A 20046-nucleotide genomic window follows, 5' to 3' on the forward strand; every position below is an offset into this window, starting at 1 on the left:
GCCCCGGTCACCCTCAGCCCCCTCATTTGAACGACTCCATGAGGAATTCGGGAATCAGTTTACTAAAATATGACAATGACGTAAACTAATGAAATTACCAAGAACTATACTAATTACCAAGAAAACATAAACTAATGAAATTACCAAGAACTTAGTAGAAATTTGTAAAATTACCAAAAACTTTTTTTTTACCAATAACTATATGAAAGTAATTTCTCGTTTTCTCTTTCCAACTATATTCTTTTTTTAAAGAAGACAACCAAGTGACGTTGTCATTTGACATCTGTCTGTTATGTATGGCTGAGAGTGGTGTTTTCTGAAGTCTTCTTAGAAATGGAAGACCTTACTATATCTATGCTATACTTTTTCTGAAATATAGCCATGTAAATGAGATAGTCCGCAAAGGCTACGCTGCCCTGCAACCGCTTGTTAAAATGAAAAGATTCAGTAGAAAGTCCATGAAATTGGCCTTCATGAATTATGTTCTGCCTGTACTAGAATACGCTTGTCCTGTTTGTTTCCCAAGCTTCCAAAATCATGCTCAAACCCGCTAAGTGAAAACCAGTGTGATCGGGACCATTAAATTACAAAAAGGATAACTAAAAAACTAAAATAAACTGAAACAAATAAAGACTGCCACCAATATTAATAAAATACAATTGTCGCAACTGATTCACATAGGTCACAGAAGCTAATAGAGTTACTTCGGTGAAAACGCCAAAGCAACTAAGAAAAAAAGTATAAAAGTGGAAATGAAGTTAATAATTTTGTTGCGAAATAATTCTATTGTTAGCTATTGAAGTAATTCTTAATGGTCTGGTAGGTAATCTCGTCCCCTGGTGATTTTGTAAAATCTTAACTCCATTATTAACCATTGGTTCATTTTTCAAAACGATATTATAAATTGGGTCGATTTTTAAATTTCCCAAATCGCTGTTTATTGAAAGATGAACAAACATTTCTTTTTTCTATAGCCTCCCTCGCCCAGTGAGAAGAACCTCTATCAGTAGAAATAGTCGTGGCCTCTATCAGTCTTTTTCCTACATGATAGTCAGCTAGTCTAACCTAACCGAGGTAACCTGCGCACGCTAGGTTATGTTGACGGTGCTCAATCTAACCTATATGTCTGCGTGTGTGTCTGTGTGAATTTTGGAAAAAAATTAGTTCCTCTCTTGCTGACTAAGGTAAAAAAAAACCTGCTAACCTATACCAGACTCCCTATGAGCTCGGTAGGAGTACCTATGTCTCTGAAATCTTTTTTTAAGTCTCTGACTCTTTGGTATAAATTAATGACTCTTTAACATTAAAAATGTTGGATTTTTTAGCGCACCCTAAAAATAGTGTGAATATAAAAAAGTAATGTAATAAAGTATTTGTATTGAAATAATGGCATGTGGAATATCATCATAAAATGTGATTGCTATCTCGTAATATCTATCTCTTGGATCTATCTCGTAATATACATCATTATGTTTTCTCTTGAGATGACAATTCTTCCATTTTGGATTAAAAACAACTTTTGAAAACCTCACCATACATTTCATCAGTGATATTTTTGGGCTCATGAGTTGTATTTGCTGGTAAACGCATCATGCTATTAGTAAATGAATGTGCTTTGTTTTTATCAATTCATCTTTGTACTCCTTAGTGCTATTGTCTCTCAATACCCATTATATTTTACTTGCACTTTCACCGTCTATTAAGACGTTATTTTTACATAGATTGCAATTTCGGCTGTTGGTAAGATATGCATTATGACGTCGAAGAGGTAATGTGTTACCAGCAACAGTAGCAAGAAGTTGAGCTTCATCATCAATTAAAAGTTTTAGACTTGTATTCTCTTTGAGCAATATCGTCTCTGGAAATGTTACTCTCGCATATTTACCATTTTGATGGTAGAAATCCTTGGGAACTCCAAAGGAATTGAACTCCTCACCGTCATGACAGTTCAAGCAAACATTACCAATAATATCCCCATTAATGCTTGTTTCAGTTCAAATATTTCCGTTTATGGGCATTCAATAATACCATAATACCATAAATTTATCATTAACACACACTTTCTTGAATTTCCATCTTCATAGTTTCCCTTACGGTAGCAGTAACGTTTGCCAGTGCTATGTGTTTCATGAATTAATCTTTACATTCCTTGATGATATTGTCTGTCAATGCTTCTTTTATTTTACTTGGGATCTCATCGCCTATTACGACATTATTTTTCATAAGTTGCAGTTTCGGCACCTGAATAAGATATGTGTTATAACGTTGGTGCTGTAGCAGGCTTGTTGTAGGCTTGTCTTACTTTTGTCTTCTTTTAAATGCTACTGCCAGAAAGATGGCGATAGGATTTATCAGTGGGTAGTGTATAATCTACCACCAGCAGTAGCAAGAAGTTGGCCTACGTCATCAACTAAAAGTGCCAGAGTTGCATTCTCTTTATGTGCTATCACCTCTGGAAATGTTACTCGCGTATATCCACCATCATCTATGATGAATTTTTTCGGTATTCCAAAGCAGTTTAACATCTTACTGTCATGACATCTCACGGATACATTACCAAAAGATCACTATTAATTCTAGTTTCACAGTTCAAATATCTCACCTTGTGAGCATTAAATGCAACGATAACTTTATCAAGTGCGCATACTTTCTTGCAATGCTTCATCTTCACCTTTTAAAATAAGATGTGAGTGTTCATGCTTTCAATATACAAAGGATGCTGCTCAAAAACGTACAATAAAAAACTTATTGTCGATGAAAAACCATAGATTTCCTCGGGAACAGCCGCATAAGAAATCCTGGAATCACCGAAAGGTTAAGAATGTCATAGAAATGATAATATGTAACACTGGGATGCCACGGGACAGGCAAATACTGCCACGATGGCGTAAATTGACAAGGTATATCGTGAGAAGTTAACTTGCGAAAACAGGAAGCAAAGGATTTTAATCGTAATTTTATCAAGAAAATATCCAAAATATGCCCTAGGAATGACAATATACATCACAAGGATGCCATGGGCCTGCCAGATAATGCCACGATGGTGTGATTTGCAATGAAACATCACAATCTAATAATGAAATGGTAAGTTTCTGCTGTTCAAATAAAACATTTCTGTGGGAAAAAGGTTGTAAAAGCCTTAAGTGCGATAATGCACACCAGAGGGTGTCTTCGGGCTGGTATATTGTGCCAATCTGGCCGCAAATGAAATGAGTCATCAGGAGAAACGCTATTGGGGGTTTTTCATTCAGTTTAGGCAATTGATTATATTGTAATAAGTTATTTTTCCAGGAAAATGTGCGAAAAATTCCGTATGTGTAATAACTATGGATAGAGGGGGCCTTGTGTCAGCCATAATTTGCCATTGTGGCGTGAATTGCTATGGGGGTATTGCTTTGGGGGTCCCACGGTAGAAAATGAATACAATATTACAGTTACAAAAAATAAAAGACTAAGACACTTACGATATTCCAAGGTATTCTAAGTAAAAAAAACAGAGGTCAGCCGGGAAATTAAGATAGATCCAACTTGTCGATCCCATAAAATGTATCGTTTATACCATAGGTTAACTACACCATTCCGGACCACAGGCGTACCTAAGCAAGGAAGCGGTTGTTTTTTAATTTCCTTTCAAAGCCTACACAAACAAGGATATCCGGTTTGAATCCCGTTCATTTTCACTGTTTTTGTACTTTTACCGATCAAAACCGATTATACCCCTTTTCATTTTCACAATTCTTGGTACTTTTACTGGTCAAATGATTCAAGTACTCGTTTCACTGTCTCTGTTGTTGATAATTTTAGCGGTCAAATCAATTCAAATCTCATTTCAAGGTTATTGTTCTTGATACTTTTACAAACTGATTAAAACCCCCTTTTTATTTTTATGGTTCTTGATACTATTACTGGTCAAATCGATTCATATATTTTTTTTTCAGTTTCATTCTTCTTGCTACTTTTAATTATTAGTCTGTTTCAACCCCATTCCATTTTCATTGATCTTGGCATGTTAACTCATCAAATTGATTCAAATACTAATGTCACTGTCTCTGTTGTTCATACTTTTATAGGTAAAACCTTTTCAAATCCCGCTTCATTTTCATTCTTCTTGGTACTTTTACAGACCAAATCGATTAAAAACCCTTTTCATTTTCAGGGTTCTTTGTAGTTTTACCAATAAAAACAATTCAAACCCTTTTCATTTTCACTGTTCTTAGTACTATTAAAGATCAATCCGATTAAAACCCCCTTTCATTTTCAAAGCTCTTGGTACTTTTACTGGTCAAATTGATTGAAATACTAATTTCATTGTCTGTGTTGTTGATACTTTTAGCAGTCAAATCAATTAGAATCTCATTTCAGTGTCTCTGTTCTTGGTACCTTTACTGGTCAAGGCGATTCACATCCTCCTTTCAATTTCATTTTGCTTGCTACTTTTAATGATCAATAAGTTTCAACCCCATTTTATTTTCATCGTTTTTGGTACGTTGACTGATCGAATTGATTCAAATACTCGTTTCAGTGTCTCTGTTTTTGGTACTCTTACAGGTCAAATCGGTTCAAATCTTATTTCATTGTCTCTGTTCATTATACTCTTACAGGTCAAACCTGTTCAAATCCCGTTTTATTTTCATTGTTCTTGGTATTTTTCAGATCAAATCGATTAAATACCCTTTTCATATTCAGGGTTTTTGTATTTTTACCAGTAAAAGGAGTTCAAACCCCGTTTCATTTTCACTGTTCTAGATATTATTACTCGCCAAATTGATTCAAATAATCATTTTACTGTCCCTGTTGTTGATACTTTTAGCGGTCAAATCAATTCAAATCTCATTTCATTGTCTCTTTTCTTGATACTTTTACAGATCAAACTGATTAAAATACCCTTTTTATTTTCATGTTTCTTGGTACTTTTACTGGTCAAGTCAATTCAAACCACCTTTTCATTTTCATTCTTCTTGCTACTTTTCTTGATCAATCTGTTTCAACCCCATTTCATTTTCGTTGTTTTTGGTGCTTTAACTGATCAAAATGATTCAAATACTCATTTCAGTGTCTCTGTTGTTGATACTTTTAGTGGTGATATAGATTCAAATCTCGTTTCGTTGTCTCTGTTCTTGATACTTTTGCTGGTCAAAGTTATTCAAATCCCGTTTCATTTTCACTGTTCTTGGTACTGTTACAGATCAAATCGATTAAAATCCCCATTCCATTTTCAGGATGTTTGGTAGTCTTACCAATAAAACCAACTCAAACCCTGTAACCCTGTTTCCGTTTCATTGTTCTTGGTACTGTTACAGATGAAATTAATTAAAATCCCCTTTCTTTTTCAAGTTTATTGGCGAAGCCCGTTTTATTTTCGCTGTCCTTGGTACTTTTACAGATAAAAATCGATTAATCACCGCTTTCTTTTTCGAAGCTCTTGGCACTTTTACTGATAAAACTGATTCAAATCCCCTTTCAGTTGTTCTTGCGTCTCCGACTTCTGAATAAACATTCTAATAATTGGAGTCGCTAGTGCATCCTAAAAATAACAGAAAACATAATAAAGTAATCCAATGAAATATTTTTGTTGAAATAATGGCATGTAGAATATCATCATAGAAAATTTAATGTTTCGAATCTGTTCCAAAAACATAGCACCTATTTCATTTCGGGGCCATATACGACTTTTAACATGGTTTCACCTACAAGCTCATCAAACATTTCATCATTGCTATTATTCTGTTCAGTGATGATATCTAATGATAAACTACAAATGATATTATTAAAATTCACCGATGTTTCACTTTTCATTGAATTGTCTTTAATTTTCTCGGTGATATTATCTGCCAATACCCATTTTATCTTGCCAGAGACCCGAAAAATGGCGACAGGATTTATCAATATGTAACGTGTTACCTGTAATTAGTTGTGAGCAAGAAGTTGACTCTCGTTGTAATCTGTCACTTTTAGACATGCATTATCTTTAAGCTGTACCATCTCTGGAAAGTTTATTCTAGTATATCGACCGTCAGTAATGTCCATTTTTTCGGTAGTTCAAAGAAATTTAATCTCTCACTATCATGACAAAACTCACATGCATTTCCAATGATGTCATCATTAGTGCTTGTTTCACAGTTCAAATATTTGTCATTGTCAGCATTCAATGCTACGACAACTCTATCATGTAGACACACTTTCTTGAAATATTTCATTTTAAAATTTTAAAATAAGACGTATGCGCTAATATTCCCAATGATGTCAGCATCTGTTCTTGTTTCGTAGTTTAAATATTTGTCTTTGTTGGCATTCAATGCTACAATAACTATCATGTGCACATACTTTCTTAAAGTATTCCATCTTCACTTTTTCTTCACTACTATTATTCTGTTCAATGATGGTATCTATTGGTAAACTACCAATGACACTATTAACGTTCAGCAATGCTTTGCTTTTCATTGAATTATCTTTGATTTCCCGGTGATGTTACTGTCAATGCCCTTTTAGCAGTAAAAGGGGCAATAATAGCAATAAATATGTAACAGTTCGAACACAGATAGGAGATGGTTTATGACGTTGGTAGAAGAGTGCAATTTTCTTCTTCTTTTTACGTTCTGTTGAACGTTATTACCAGAAAGATGATGATATGATTTATCAACAGATAACGTGTTACCACTAGCGCTAGCAAGAAACTGGCCCTCATCGTCAAGTATTAGTTTTTGGCATGCATTATCTTTAAGTACTATCATCTCTGGAAATTTTACTCTGGTGTATCCACCGCTACGACACTTGAATTCTTTCAGTACTCCAAAGAAACTTAATCCCTCACTACCATGACAACACTCCCAAACATTTCCAATGATGTCACCATTAGTGCTTGTTTTGCAGTTCAAATATTTGTCCTTGTCAGCATTCAATACTACGACAACTCTATTTTGTTTTCATCTTAACTTTTTAAAATAAGACGTATGTGCTTATCGTTCCAGTGCACAATTAAAATTGATCGAAAACATGAAATAAACCAACTACTGTCGACAACCAAGCATAGAGTAACACGGGGACGGCCACATAAAAAATCCGAAAACCATGTTCACATTACGTGTCAATTTAAGACACTTAAAGAGTACATGGTCCCCATGTGCTCTCCCAGGGCCCCGTGTCCCCCTCAAGGGCCCCTGTTTCGGTTAAACGAAGGTTTGTGATTTCACTAGTGAATAGAGCTTTCAGGATTTGTTCTCAGGAATTTCTGGATTCCAAACTATTATAATTAAAGAATATTTTATTCTAATTGTAGTAACCCAATTAAATCCTTTGATAAAATAATAGAAAATAGAAGTATTAAACATAATAGAAGGGTTATTGGAGTTTCAGAGTCTTCAGAATTGTATGTATCTATAAGTTTCATTTCTTTGCCATATGTACCTGGTTTGGGAGAGAAGCCTCACCGAATTTTGGGTAAATATAAAATTGATACATATCTGCAATCGGTGAGACCTTAATTCTGGGAAGGATTTAACCCGGGGAAATTTAATAAGTGGAGTGTATAAGATTCATTTTTCTTGTGGAAGGTTTTACATTGGTAAAACTCATCAACAATTTCTTGAAAGATTTATTGAGCATCGCAAATCAATAGAAAAAACTCAACAATTAAGCAAGCCTCCTGAAACTTTGTTTCTGCTTTGGCAAAATATATTTTCTGGATTGTATCCTGTTTTAAAAAGAAAAGATTTAAAGGCTGTCAAGTCAACTTATTTTCGTTTTCTCCGCTTTTTGTTGTATCTTCCTCCCTGGTACAAGAACAGTGATATGGTAACAAATTTCGGGGCTCTAGATTTATTGAATAAACTTAAAGTGCTTCACCAGAAACTATCCGACTCGATACATTTTACTATTAACCATTTTCATGATCTTCTAAAATGTTTTCTACAGTAATTTAATGTGTTATCTGGAGTTGTTTTTTTCTGTGTGTTTGTTTTTATACTTCACTGTTTCAAGTGGGTCGCACATAAATTATTATTATTATTATTATTGTCAATGACTAACCATTGATTACCTTGGGGAAAGTCGCTTACAAAATCCTGAAATCAGCAAAAGGTTAAGAATGTCATAGGAATGATAATGTGTAACACAGGGATGCCACGGGGCATGCACATATTGCAAAGGTGGCGTGAATTGACAAGGGGTATCAAGAGGGATGGCTTGCGTACACTAAGCAATGGATTTTAATCTTAATTTGTATCAAGAAAATATCTAAAAAAAATACCTTAGGAATTCTATTATGTATCACAGGGATAGCATGGGCCTGAAACATACTGCCACTGTGGAGTGAATTGCCATGGAACACCGCAATCTAATAATCAAATGGGAAGCTTCCGCTGTTCACATAAAAATAGTCACTTTAAATATAAAGTTACTTTTGTGGGGGAAAGGGTGAAACAACCTCAGGTGTGATAATGCACACTAGAGGGTGTCATTGGGCTGGCACAGTGTGCCAAGCTGGCCTCAATATCCATTAGTAATAAGAAGAAACCCTACTGGGGATTTTAATTAGATTTAAGCGACCCATTCTTGTGTAAGCGGTTATTTTTTGCAGAAAAATGCCCGAAAGTACCATCTATGTGATAATGCTTGCTAGAGGGTGGCCGTGTGTCAGCTTTAGTTTGCTATTTTTGCGTGAATCGCCATTGGGGGGATCGTATTGGGGCTGAATTGTGAGAACCTGACCGTTGGATTTAAAAAAATGATTTATATCATGGAAATATCTGAATTAATGCCTTTGGAATGATGATGGTGCCAGAGGGTGCTGTGTGTCAGCCATCGAGTGCCACAACCTGGGAATTGCCATATAATATCGCAATCTAACATTTAAATGCTGACTAAATACTGTTTAATAAATAACAATGGTCATTTTTAGTTTCTAAAGTTATTTTTGTTTGAAAAAGGTTGAAGAGCCCCTAAATTTAAAAATGTGCGACAGAGGGTGTCATCGGGCTGGTACATTGTGCCACGCTTGTCTCAATTGCCACGAGTCATCACAAGCCATGCTATTGGGAGTTTTCCATTAACTTTAAGTTATGATTTCTAGTGAAAACGATTATTTTTGTAGGGAAATGTCCGAAAATGCCGTATTTGCGATAATGCTTGCTAGAGGATGCTGTGTGTCAGCCGTTGAGTTTCACAAGCTGGGAATTGCCATGGAACATTGCAATCAAACAATGTAATGGCAGGTTTCCGCTTATAAAATAAAAACAAAGATCTTTTTAGTTTATAAAGTTATTTTTATGGGAAAAAGAGTGAATTTGCCAGCGTAAAATGCCACCGTGGAGTGTATTGCTATGGGGGTATCACGTTGTGGGTTGGCTTGCAAAAACACGATCTGAGGGATGTAAAACATGATTTTTATCACGAAAATATCTAAAACAGACTTTGGAATGGCTAGGGCGCCAGAAGGTCCTTTTTGTCAGCCATTGACTGCCTCAGTCTGGCAATTGCCATGGAGCATCGCAATATAACATTAAAATGGCAAGTTCCAGGATTCCAAAGAAATAATAATTGTCGTTTTTAGTTGATAGAATTAGTTTTGTGTGAAAAAGGTTGAAAAACCTTTAGATACGATAATGTGCGATATAAGGTGTTAACGGGCTGGTACATTTTACCATACTGGCCTCAATTGCCAAAAGTAATCAGAAAAAACGCTATTGGGGATATTTCAGTATGTTTAAGTGATTGATTCTAGAGTAAACGGTTATTTTTCCATATAAATGTTTGAAAAATGTCATGTGTGTGTAAATGCTTGCTAGAGGGTGCCGTCTGTCAACCGTTAAGTGTCACACGCTGGGAATTGTCTTCGAACATCACAATCTAAGAACGAAAAGACAAGTTTCCGCTTTTCAAATAAAAACAAATATTAATTTTAGTTTACAAAGTTATTTTTGCAGGAAAATACCCGAAAAAATACAATATGTGTGATAATATGCACCAGAGGGTATCGTGTGCCTTCTGTAATTTGTCATGGTGGCGTGAACTGCCATAAGGGACATCACTCTAGAGGGTGGATTGCTAAAACACGAAAAATTGGATTTAAAGCATAGTCTTATGATGAAAATATCTGAAAAATCCATTTAGAATGACGAAGGTGCCAGAGGGTGCTGTGTTTCATCAGAAGTTTGTCTCAGTGACGTGTTATTTCATTGGACTAACATGTTCTACAGCTTAAAGTTAAGCTAGGAGGTATCAAAACAATGTAGACGAAGGGGGACTGAAATATAACACTGAGTCAAAGAAGCGAGGCATTCTCATTAAAAGCTCTCAAAAATATCTCCTAATCGGGGTTAAATTTGCCTCTAACGAGATTACGCGAAATAGGGAGAAAAATACCATTCAAATGTGCCGCTTGTCCACCAGGAATGCATAGTCTTTGCTCGAAGAAACGAGGTATTTTCATTAAAACCTCTCAGAAATATCTCTTAATATGACTTGGACTTACTTCTAATAATCATCTCCCTCCCTCCTTGGAATTGACTGCAAGGGGTCTGCCAGCTAAATATTGCCACGGTGGCATAAATATACATAGTCTTGGTTCAAGGAAACTTGGCATTTTCATTAAGACTCTCAAAAATAATCGAATGCAAGAAGTGTGTCTTTTTTTCTTTTTTTGCGTGTTTCATTTACTAGTTAGAAATAATATTGTGAAGTCAATATTTTTTTAATATTATTAATTTCTAAGTTATGAGGCTTCTGTTGTATAAAGCATAATACTTACGTCTTAGTGAAATGTAGCATGCAGGTGTATCTAATAGAGCAAAAAATAATAGGATTGGGATGTTTGTGCGTCCTCATATGGAAGAGGTTGGAAAAATTCTATCCATTTAATCATTCTAGAAACTGGGCAGGGAACTCATCATCAGTGGAATAGGTTTTCACGTGGAAGGTATTTCCTGAATCAAAATAAAATACTTCTTGTTCCAGCTGCCCAGCGCTCCATTCCGTTGACGTAAAATCTATTTTGATTCCCAAAGGGCAACAAAGATCTTTGGAATTTTAAGATTCCCTTAAAAAAGCGTCTTGAAAGTTAATAAAATCTAGGAAAAAATCTTGAAAGAAAGAAAAAACGCTTTGAAAGAAAAATCTTTTAAAGCACTCTGCAATATCCCACGCGTGCATCGTCATTACGTAAATTTCCACGTCTGCGCCTTCTTCAGTTACAAGCGAGGATTCCTCACGTGCCCTGAAGAAACAATTTATGTGAGAATGCGTCGTTCTCAGTTACAACCGGGGGGTTCCCCACTTGACTAGCGGACCCCACTTTGGATTTGGTTGCTAGGGTCCAAATGAAATTGAATCCTAGGGCCCTGGTTAATTGGATGCTTTGGCCCTGTTAGAATTGACTGCTACCCCCCCCCCCCTGTTGGAATATGTTGCTAGGGCCCTCCGGAGATTAGGTAAGGTTAAGGGCCCGGTGAAATTGGATGCTAGGGCCCCGACGTAACTGGATGCTAGGGGCCCCGTTGAAATTGACTTCTAGATATCCCCTCCCTCTTTAGAAAAGGTTACTAGGGCTCCGGTTGAATTGGTTGCTAGGGACCCCTTGGAATTGTTTTCTAGGGGCCCGGCGTCTTGAAGGTACCCCGCTAGCAGACCCTGAAGGTTTTCCTTGTGCTCACGGCCTTTTTAAGTAATTAACACCTGCATCGTTTAGAAAAACCTCCCTATTAATTAATTAACACCTACAACTTTTAGAATACATTGCCTATTACCTAATATGCACCTGCGTATTAAAGAAGTTATTGAAAAAGGGTGTCGGGACTGGGATTTGAAGGGATAGAGCTCCTCTTAAGGTTATTGATACATTACTATTGCCTGATTTTCACGATAAAAAGGGAAAGACTCCCTAGAAGTCACTTAATTTTAAAGAAAATCATACCATCAGATTTCAGCGTATCAAAGAACCCTAGTGTAGAGTTTTCAAGCTCATATCTGGAAAAATGTGGAATTCTGTTGTTTTTGCCAGAAGAAAGAGAACGGGTACGTGTTGCATTGTTGTTGTTTTTTTTCGCCAGGGGTGATCGCATTGACTCAGTAGGCCTAAAACGTCGAGAGAGGACTCATTATAACCGAAATGAAAAGTTCTAGTGCCCTTTTTAATGACCAAGAAATTGGAGGGTACTAGACCCTCTCCCACGCCACTTTTAACTCAAAATCATCCGATCAAAATTTTGAGATAATTATTTTGTTTAGCACAGTTGAAAGGCCCAATAACAGCGTCTTTTGAGATAAAATATCCACTACAGCCTCTGGAGAAAGGCTTGTAAGCTATAAAATTTGTCCATTATTTACATATAGTATTTGTTATTGTGAAGTATGCATACATTTTTCGAGTGGGGAGGGGATGATGGATTTTCTGCAGGGAGAATTTGGCACGGGGAGAGGGTGGTTTCTTTGGAGAGGGAAGTTTCCAGGGGGTAAACTTTTCAGGGGAAATTTTATACTGAGTGAATTTGCCATGCCTGTAATAAAATTTCTTTGTGTCTCGCTTTCTCTTTACCGATTCAATTTTACGCGTGGAAATGTCAAAGGTAATTGTCCGGGGTAAATTTCGCCAGGATTCAATTGTTCGGAGGACATTTCTTTGGGGAAGGGGATTTTTCCGTGGAGGTGTAGCCAGATACCCTTGCGCTATTTAATGCACGATCAGAAATTAAGTAAGAAAAGTTTTTCTAACTGAAATTAAGGAACAACATTGAAACTTAAAACGATCAGAAATTATTATATATTTGAGGGCGGGATTGCCCCCTCCTCAACTCCTCTCTCTTTACGCTAAAGTTTAAATTTTGTCTCATTTTTTTAAGAATTACTCTTAAAACACAAGGGTCGCTTAATTAGAACAATTCGTAACTTTTTGTAAAGTTCCAAAAATTGTAACGTGTAGAGCGAGGTGTTGAGGAGGAGGCACCCCCCCATATGCGTAATAATTCCTTTTCATCTTAAGTTTTAATATTCATCCTTACTTCAGTTGCAAAAACTTGTTTTTTTTTTTTATTTAATGGAGCTTAGAGACAATTATTTTCTAAAGGGAACGGGAAAAGTATGTCAATTAAAGTAAAAGTATATAAAAGTGAAAAAAGTAAGTAATTGTAAAAAAATATACAAAACAATAGCCTACTTACAAAAACTAAGATCTAAACTCCCAGCATTCAGCTCTGTTGAGCAATCCCGAAGCGTTACCGGATTAAATAAAAAAAAACAAGTTTTTTTAACTGAAAGTAAGGAGCGACATTAAAACTTAAAACGAACTGAAATTCCTTCGTATATGAAAGAGGCTGCTTCCTCATCAACGCCCCGCTCTTTAGGCTAAAGTTTGACTCTGTCTATCAATTCTTCTTTTTAAAACAGTAAAAAACTTTAGCGTAAAGAGCGGGGCGTTGATGAGGAAGCAGCCTCTTTCATATACGAAGGAATTTCTGTTCGTTTTATGTTTTAATGTCGCTCCTTACTTTCAGTTAAAAAAACTTGTTTTTTTTTTATTTAATTTCTGAACGTTTTTGAATCAATGCATGTTTTGATTTTGGCTCTCCGCAGAGGAATAATTAAAACGAAATTTGCATTTTTTTTTTTTTTTTGGCTAAATGGCTTTCTCATAATTTTGATCGAATGATTTTGAGAAAAAAAGAGCGGGGGAGGAAGCCTAGTTGCCCTCCGATTTTTTGGTTAATTAAAAAGGCAACTAGAACTTTTAATTTTTTACGAATATTTTTATTAGTAAGAGATTTACGTAACTTATAAATTAGCTTACGTAAAGAACTTTTGTATTCTCATATTTTTATTACATATATGAGGGGGTTCGCCCCCTTGTCAGATCCTCGCTCTTTACAATAAAAGCTTAAATTTTGTCCCAATTCATTAAGAATGACCCCAGAATCACAAAAGCCGTAGAATAAATAGTTGAAATTACTAAAAATACTTTAACGTAAAGAGCGAGGTATTAGGAGGAGGTGAGCCCCTCAAATGGGTAATAATTTCTGTTTGTTTTAAGTTTTAATGCTGTTCCTTACTTCCAGGTGAAAGTACTTTTTCATATTTATTTTTTCATTGTGTTTTTAAATAATGCTAGTAAATCCTGCGCTCCCTTCATGGAGATTTTCATCCCCCATTACAAATTATCGATGGAAAGTTCCCCCAGCATATCCCCTTCTTCTCAACCCCTCCCCCAACCAAAAAAATCCTCCTGAAAACGCCTGTACACTTCCCAATAACCATTACTATATGTAAGCATTGGTCAAAGTTTGTAACTTGTTGCCCCTCCCATGGGGACTGTGGGGGAGTAAGTCGTCCCTAAAGACATAGTTATAAGGTTTTTCGACTACGCTGAATAAAATGGCTATCTCAGAATTTTGATCCGTTGACTTTGGTAAAATAATTAGCGTGGGAGGGGGCCTAGGTGCCCTCCAATTTTTTTGGTCACTTAAAAAGGGCACTAGAACTTTTCATTTCCGTTAGAATGAGCCCTCTTGCAACATTCTAGGACAACTGGGTCGATACGATCACCCCTGGGAAAAAGAAAAAAAACAAAAAAACAAATAAACACGCATCCGTGATCTGCCTTCTGGCAAAAAATACAAAATTCCACATTTTTGTAGATAGGGGCTTGAAACTTCTACAGTAGGGTTCTCTGATACGCTGAATCTGATGGTGTGATTTTCGTTAAGATTCTATGACTTCTAGGGGGCGTTTCCCCCTATTTTCTAAAATAACGCAAATTTTCTCAGGCTAGTAACTTTTGATGGGTAAGACTAAACTTGATGAAACTTATATATTTAAAATCAGCATTAAAATGCGATTCTTTTGATGTAGGTATTGGTATCAAAATTCCATTTTTTAGAGTTTTGTTACTATTTAGCCGGGTCGCTCCTTACTACAGTTCGTTACCGCGAACTGTTTGATATATTTTTTTTTTACAATATCGACAGTTTTGAACTTGGCTATCAAACACCAAAATTTGTCATTCCTGTAAAATCAGTGTATGTAAAAAGTAACGCATTGTCAAAGTAGTTGGTTCAAAGTAAAAAATTAAAACTAAGATTAAGAAAACCAAATAAAAGTTTTTAATCCAATATTTTTAATTTAATATTGAATACAAAAAATATTTGAAACTTTTATTTTTCATAACTGTAAAATATTTAATCTTTTTCAAATCGACAACTAGATAAATACAATTACTCCTGGAAAAAAGTAAATGGCAATAAAACAGAAAAAACTTATCTTTTCAGGAGGAAAATACAGAAATTCCCAGCATTCCGTTCAGGGGAAACATTTTTGATTACAGTACCTTCATATATCAGCGCATGGGTACTCTTGCATTGCAATCAAAAGCTGACGGTATATTTTACTGAAATAACCCCTTATTTAGTTGTTTTCCTTGTGTTTTTCATTATTATACGAATAACTGCACTAATTACTTATAAACAAATGTATATTAGGCTCTTATACTTTCTTCATTGATAGGTATTGTTAGTTACTTATAATTCGTTACCATGAAGAATTTGATTTCCTTTTGTTACTCCAACCATATCATATAGAAAAAATGTTTGTGGAAAACTTGAAAGGTATCACTCAGTCAAATCTATTTGCAGGCAGCCAACAATGGGGCAACGCATATTTTTTTCCTTGTTTTTTTTTCCTAATCTTCTCTGTTTCCTTTAGTTTCCTTATAATTACTTTATAGTGCCGAAGCTCTAGAGGGGCCATGGACCCCTTCCAGTCCCCCTCCCAGCGGTCATGAACATCCCACTGATCATTACCTAGAAGTTTGCATCATTGCTCCTGAAGTATTGCTGATAAGTTCTTTTGACAATTGGGATGCACGTAGTGTCTTTCGATTAAGCTCAATATCTCCCTTATTATTCTCTTAAAGTTCCAAACTTAATACCTTTAACTGCTCCTGAGATATTGCAGACATGCTATTTTAACAATCCGGATGCACTTAGTTTCTTTTGATTTAGTCTATCATATTTCCGGAACTTTCAACTTATAAGTCAAACATCCCCCTCAAAACTCAATGAGATTTTCAACTTAATGCCCTTTACTATTCTTGAGACAGTAAAAATATGCCATTTTTACAACCCAGATGCAAATAGAGTGTTTTGATTTAGTTTAGCATCTCACTGAACACTCCCTGCAATTTTCAATTTAATGGTCTTAGCCATTTATGAGATATTACAGATAAGCCCTTTGGATTACCTCGATATACGTAATCTCTTTGGATTTAGTTCAATAGCAGTAGTAGTAGTGGCAGTCACAGTCAGAGTCGCAATCGGTGTAGTAGTAGTTGTCGTAGTTTCATTTGAAAGTAGTTGCAGTCACCATCACAAATAGTCGCAGGAGCAAGCAGTCCCCATCGCAGTCATATATAGTCGCGGTTACAAGTAGTTGCAAGTAGTCGTAGTCGTGGTCGCAGATGCAGATAGTCGCAATTGCAGTTACAAGTAGCTGTAGTTACAAGAAATCACAGTCATGAATGCTTACAGTCGCAAACAGTCATAGTCGATAGATATGCTGATTTCACAACCTCGATATATATAGTGTCTTTTGGTTTAACTTCATCCCTTTTAGCAGTCCCTCAAAGTTGCAACTTAATACCCATAGCTGTTCCTGAGAACAATCTAGATACGACCTTTCGAAGACTTGGATTCACTTACTGTCTTTCGATATAATGTACCACCTCCTTCAACATTCTCTGAAAGTTCGAAGTTAATGTCCTCAGAAGTTCCTGATATATTACTGATACGCCCTTTTGAGCAGCTCTATGCACATAAAGTTTTTTTTTCTAGTTCAACATTCCCTGAAATTTTTAACTTAATAAATTTAGCCTTTCCCGAGATATTGCAGAGAAGCCCTTTTGACAACCTGGATGCACTTAAACTCTTATGATTTAGTTCCATAATAGTAGTAGCGGTAGCAGTAGTATTTACGGCAATATTGCAATCTATGTAGTACTAGTAGTCGTAGTCACAGTCGTAATTAGTTACAGTTGCAGTTGCAAATAGTCACAATACCAAATAATCTCCTTAGCATTTGCGATTTCAAGCAGTCACAGCCTTAAGTAGCCGCAATCGCAAGTAACCACAGTCGCAGTCAGAATTAGTAACAGTCATAAGCAGTTCCGCTCGCAAGTAGTCCCCATCACACTTTCATGTAGTAACAATTGTAGGTAGCTGCAGTCGCAAGTAGCCACAGTTTCAGTCACAAACAGTTACAACCGCAAGTGGTCGCAAATAGTCACTGTTGCAAGCAGTCTAGCAATAGTCACAAGTAGTTTTAGTCAAATTCGTAAGCAACTGTGGTTTCAGACGAAAATAGTCACATTCACAGTAACAAGTAATCCCTATCGCAAGCAGTCACAATCATAGTCACCAGTAGTTGTAGTTGTAGTCGCAAGTAGTCGCAGCAAGTTAATACCTTTTGCCATTCCTAAGATATTACAGAACAGGGGCGTAATTTGTTGTAAGGCATGGGGGGCTACTGCCCCCTAGAGACCCAGGATTGTCCCCAAAACCTCAGCTTGCCCCTCCAGCTGAAATTTAGTTCCTGCAAAAAATATTGTCAAAACTAAGAGAAGCCTGCATAATTCAAGTATCCAGAGAAACAGGTCAGCTTTGTTCAGTATATCTTTGCCTTTATGGTAATACATGGATTATTTTTCAGTTTTCACTGTAATTTTCACTTGATTGAGGAAAATTGGCTTCAACTTTGCAAACCCCCACCCACCCCCAAGGATTTTGACGAAATTACGCCATTGTTGCAGAGACCCCTTTTGATAACCCGGATTCATATAGTGTCTTTTGTTTTAGCTTAACACACCTTTTAACATTTACTTAAGTTTCACCTTAATATCCATAGCTTTTCGGAACCATCCTGGATCAAACATTCCTCATTTCCCCATATTAAACCATATATGTTAGCAATGACCAAATTGCATGTATTACCCTGCAAATTGCAGGGTAACCTTTACCCTGGGTGTTGAGATGTGTTCTGCCATGCCCGGAGGCCTTTTGACCATTCTGAACAAAATGATATCTCAAAATTCTAATCGTGGTTGATTTGAGTATCTTAGAAGGGCGAAGGGGCGGGGCTACGGTACCCTCAAATCACATTTCAACATCCCTTTCAACATGCCCTAAAAATTTCAGCTTAAAACCCTCAGCCGTTCCTGACATATTGCTGATACGCCCTTTTGACAATCAACACTTACTTATTTTACTTTGATTTTTTTTTCAATACCCCCCTCAACATTTCCTGAATGTTTCAACTCAATGTCATAATTGTTTTGGAGACCCTGGATCAAAAATGCCCCCTCCTCTTTTCCTAAAAAAAATATATGTAAACAATGAGCAACTTGCTTGACTGACCAACTAATGCCCCAGGAAATGTGGGGGTTATGTAATGCCCTAAGGCATAGTGATTTGACACTTAAACTATTTTAAACAAAAGGGTTATTTCAAAGTTTCTATTGGATGTGTTTTAGGGATTATTGGATGTGTGTTGTAGCTAAAAAGTGGAGGGGGAATCTGGTTGCCTTCTAATCACTTTTAATTCTTGAAAGGGGCACTAAAACCGAACTTTCTACAGCCACCCCATCCATCTGAAGGGGCTCTGGGTAAAACAAAAAGAAATTATGCATTGAAAACTTAGGGTCCTTTACTATAGGCCAGGTAATGCTAGAGTGTTTCCTTAAAAAGCCAGCCATCCTTGGTGTTGGTAGGGATTGCTCGCTAGGCTAAGATAATTTTTTCAAAGGATATAATCCAGAAACGACACGTGGATCTCGCTGAATCAAAATATGTTATGCTTACCTGGCCTTTCAAATTATGTGCAGTATCTCGGGAATTGCTTGGAGGATCGAACCGGAAATTTCAGAGAGGGCAGGGGTTCAAATGGACCTTAACTTGTTACTTAGTAGAGGGAACAGACTTAATTTGAAAGATGCTATGCGTATCCAGCTCATCGAAATAACAAATTGTGTAATATCTTAGGAAGGGCTTGAGAAAAGGAATTGAAACTTTCAGGAACTGTTGGGGAAAGGAAGGCGGAAAATGGGGCAAGAGGACTTTAAAGTTCGTGCCAAGGGGGTAGAGGGACTAAACAGTTTTTCTCTTCGATCCGTCTAAAGTGTTTGCACTATATGTTCCCATAAGACTAATTTTCTAGCTAGCTTTAAGTAAAGAGGTAACTCACACTGTGGATTGTCAGGTTGTAAAAATGTTGTAAGTCTACGCTGTCTCAGGAATGGCTTGATGTAACAAACTGAATCTTTCAGCAAGTGTTGATAAGGGGGGTGTAAGTGGACATCGAATTTTTACTCGGGGGAGAAGAAGAGACTTAAACTTTCGTGTTTGGCTGGTGATAGGCCAAATATTTTTTTATCTGTTTCTGCTTTTGAAGCCGCTTTGGAAATTAGGATCTATTCACTGTTCAGTAACGAAATAAATCAACAGTCACAATCTGCTGCCAAGTTATCGAAATAGCCCAGCAATATCTTGGGAACGGCTTAGGAGATCAAATTGATACTTTTAGGGGTTATTTTTGTTAGGGAGGGGGACCTTTTGGCTCTTGAATTTATGCTTGCAACGGACAAAGAAGCATTAAATGTATTTTTTTTTCAAATATGCCTAGAAGTTATGGGACTTTTTGCTCCTTCTGCACTAGAATCTACTTACGGCGAAGAAGCAATGTAAATCAAAAGACACTATGTGTGTCCAGGCTAATAAAGAAGGGTATAAGCAATATCTCAAGAACGGTTTGAAAAGTAGAGTTGAAACTGCCAAGAGATGTTAGGGAGGGTCAAGAAGACCTAATATATTGCCTTGGGGAGGGGATTGAGGTAAATCTAAGGTAACACCTATCCCAGCCATCAAAATAGCATATGTGCAACATCTCAGAAACACCGTACGGAATGGAGTTGAAACCTTCAGGTAGTTTGGGGGAGGCAAGGAGACCTAAATTTTGTTGATGGGGGGAGGAAATGCTTCTAAAAACGTTGTGTCTTCGATGCACCTAAACAAAGTAACT

This window comes from Artemia franciscana, chromosome 8 (genome assembly GCF_032884065.1).
Source record: "Artemia franciscana chromosome 8, ASM3288406v1, whole genome shotgun sequence".
In the NCBI taxonomy this organism is placed as follows: domain Eukaryota; kingdom Metazoa; phylum Arthropoda; class Branchiopoda; order Anostraca; family Artemiidae; genus Artemia; species Artemia franciscana.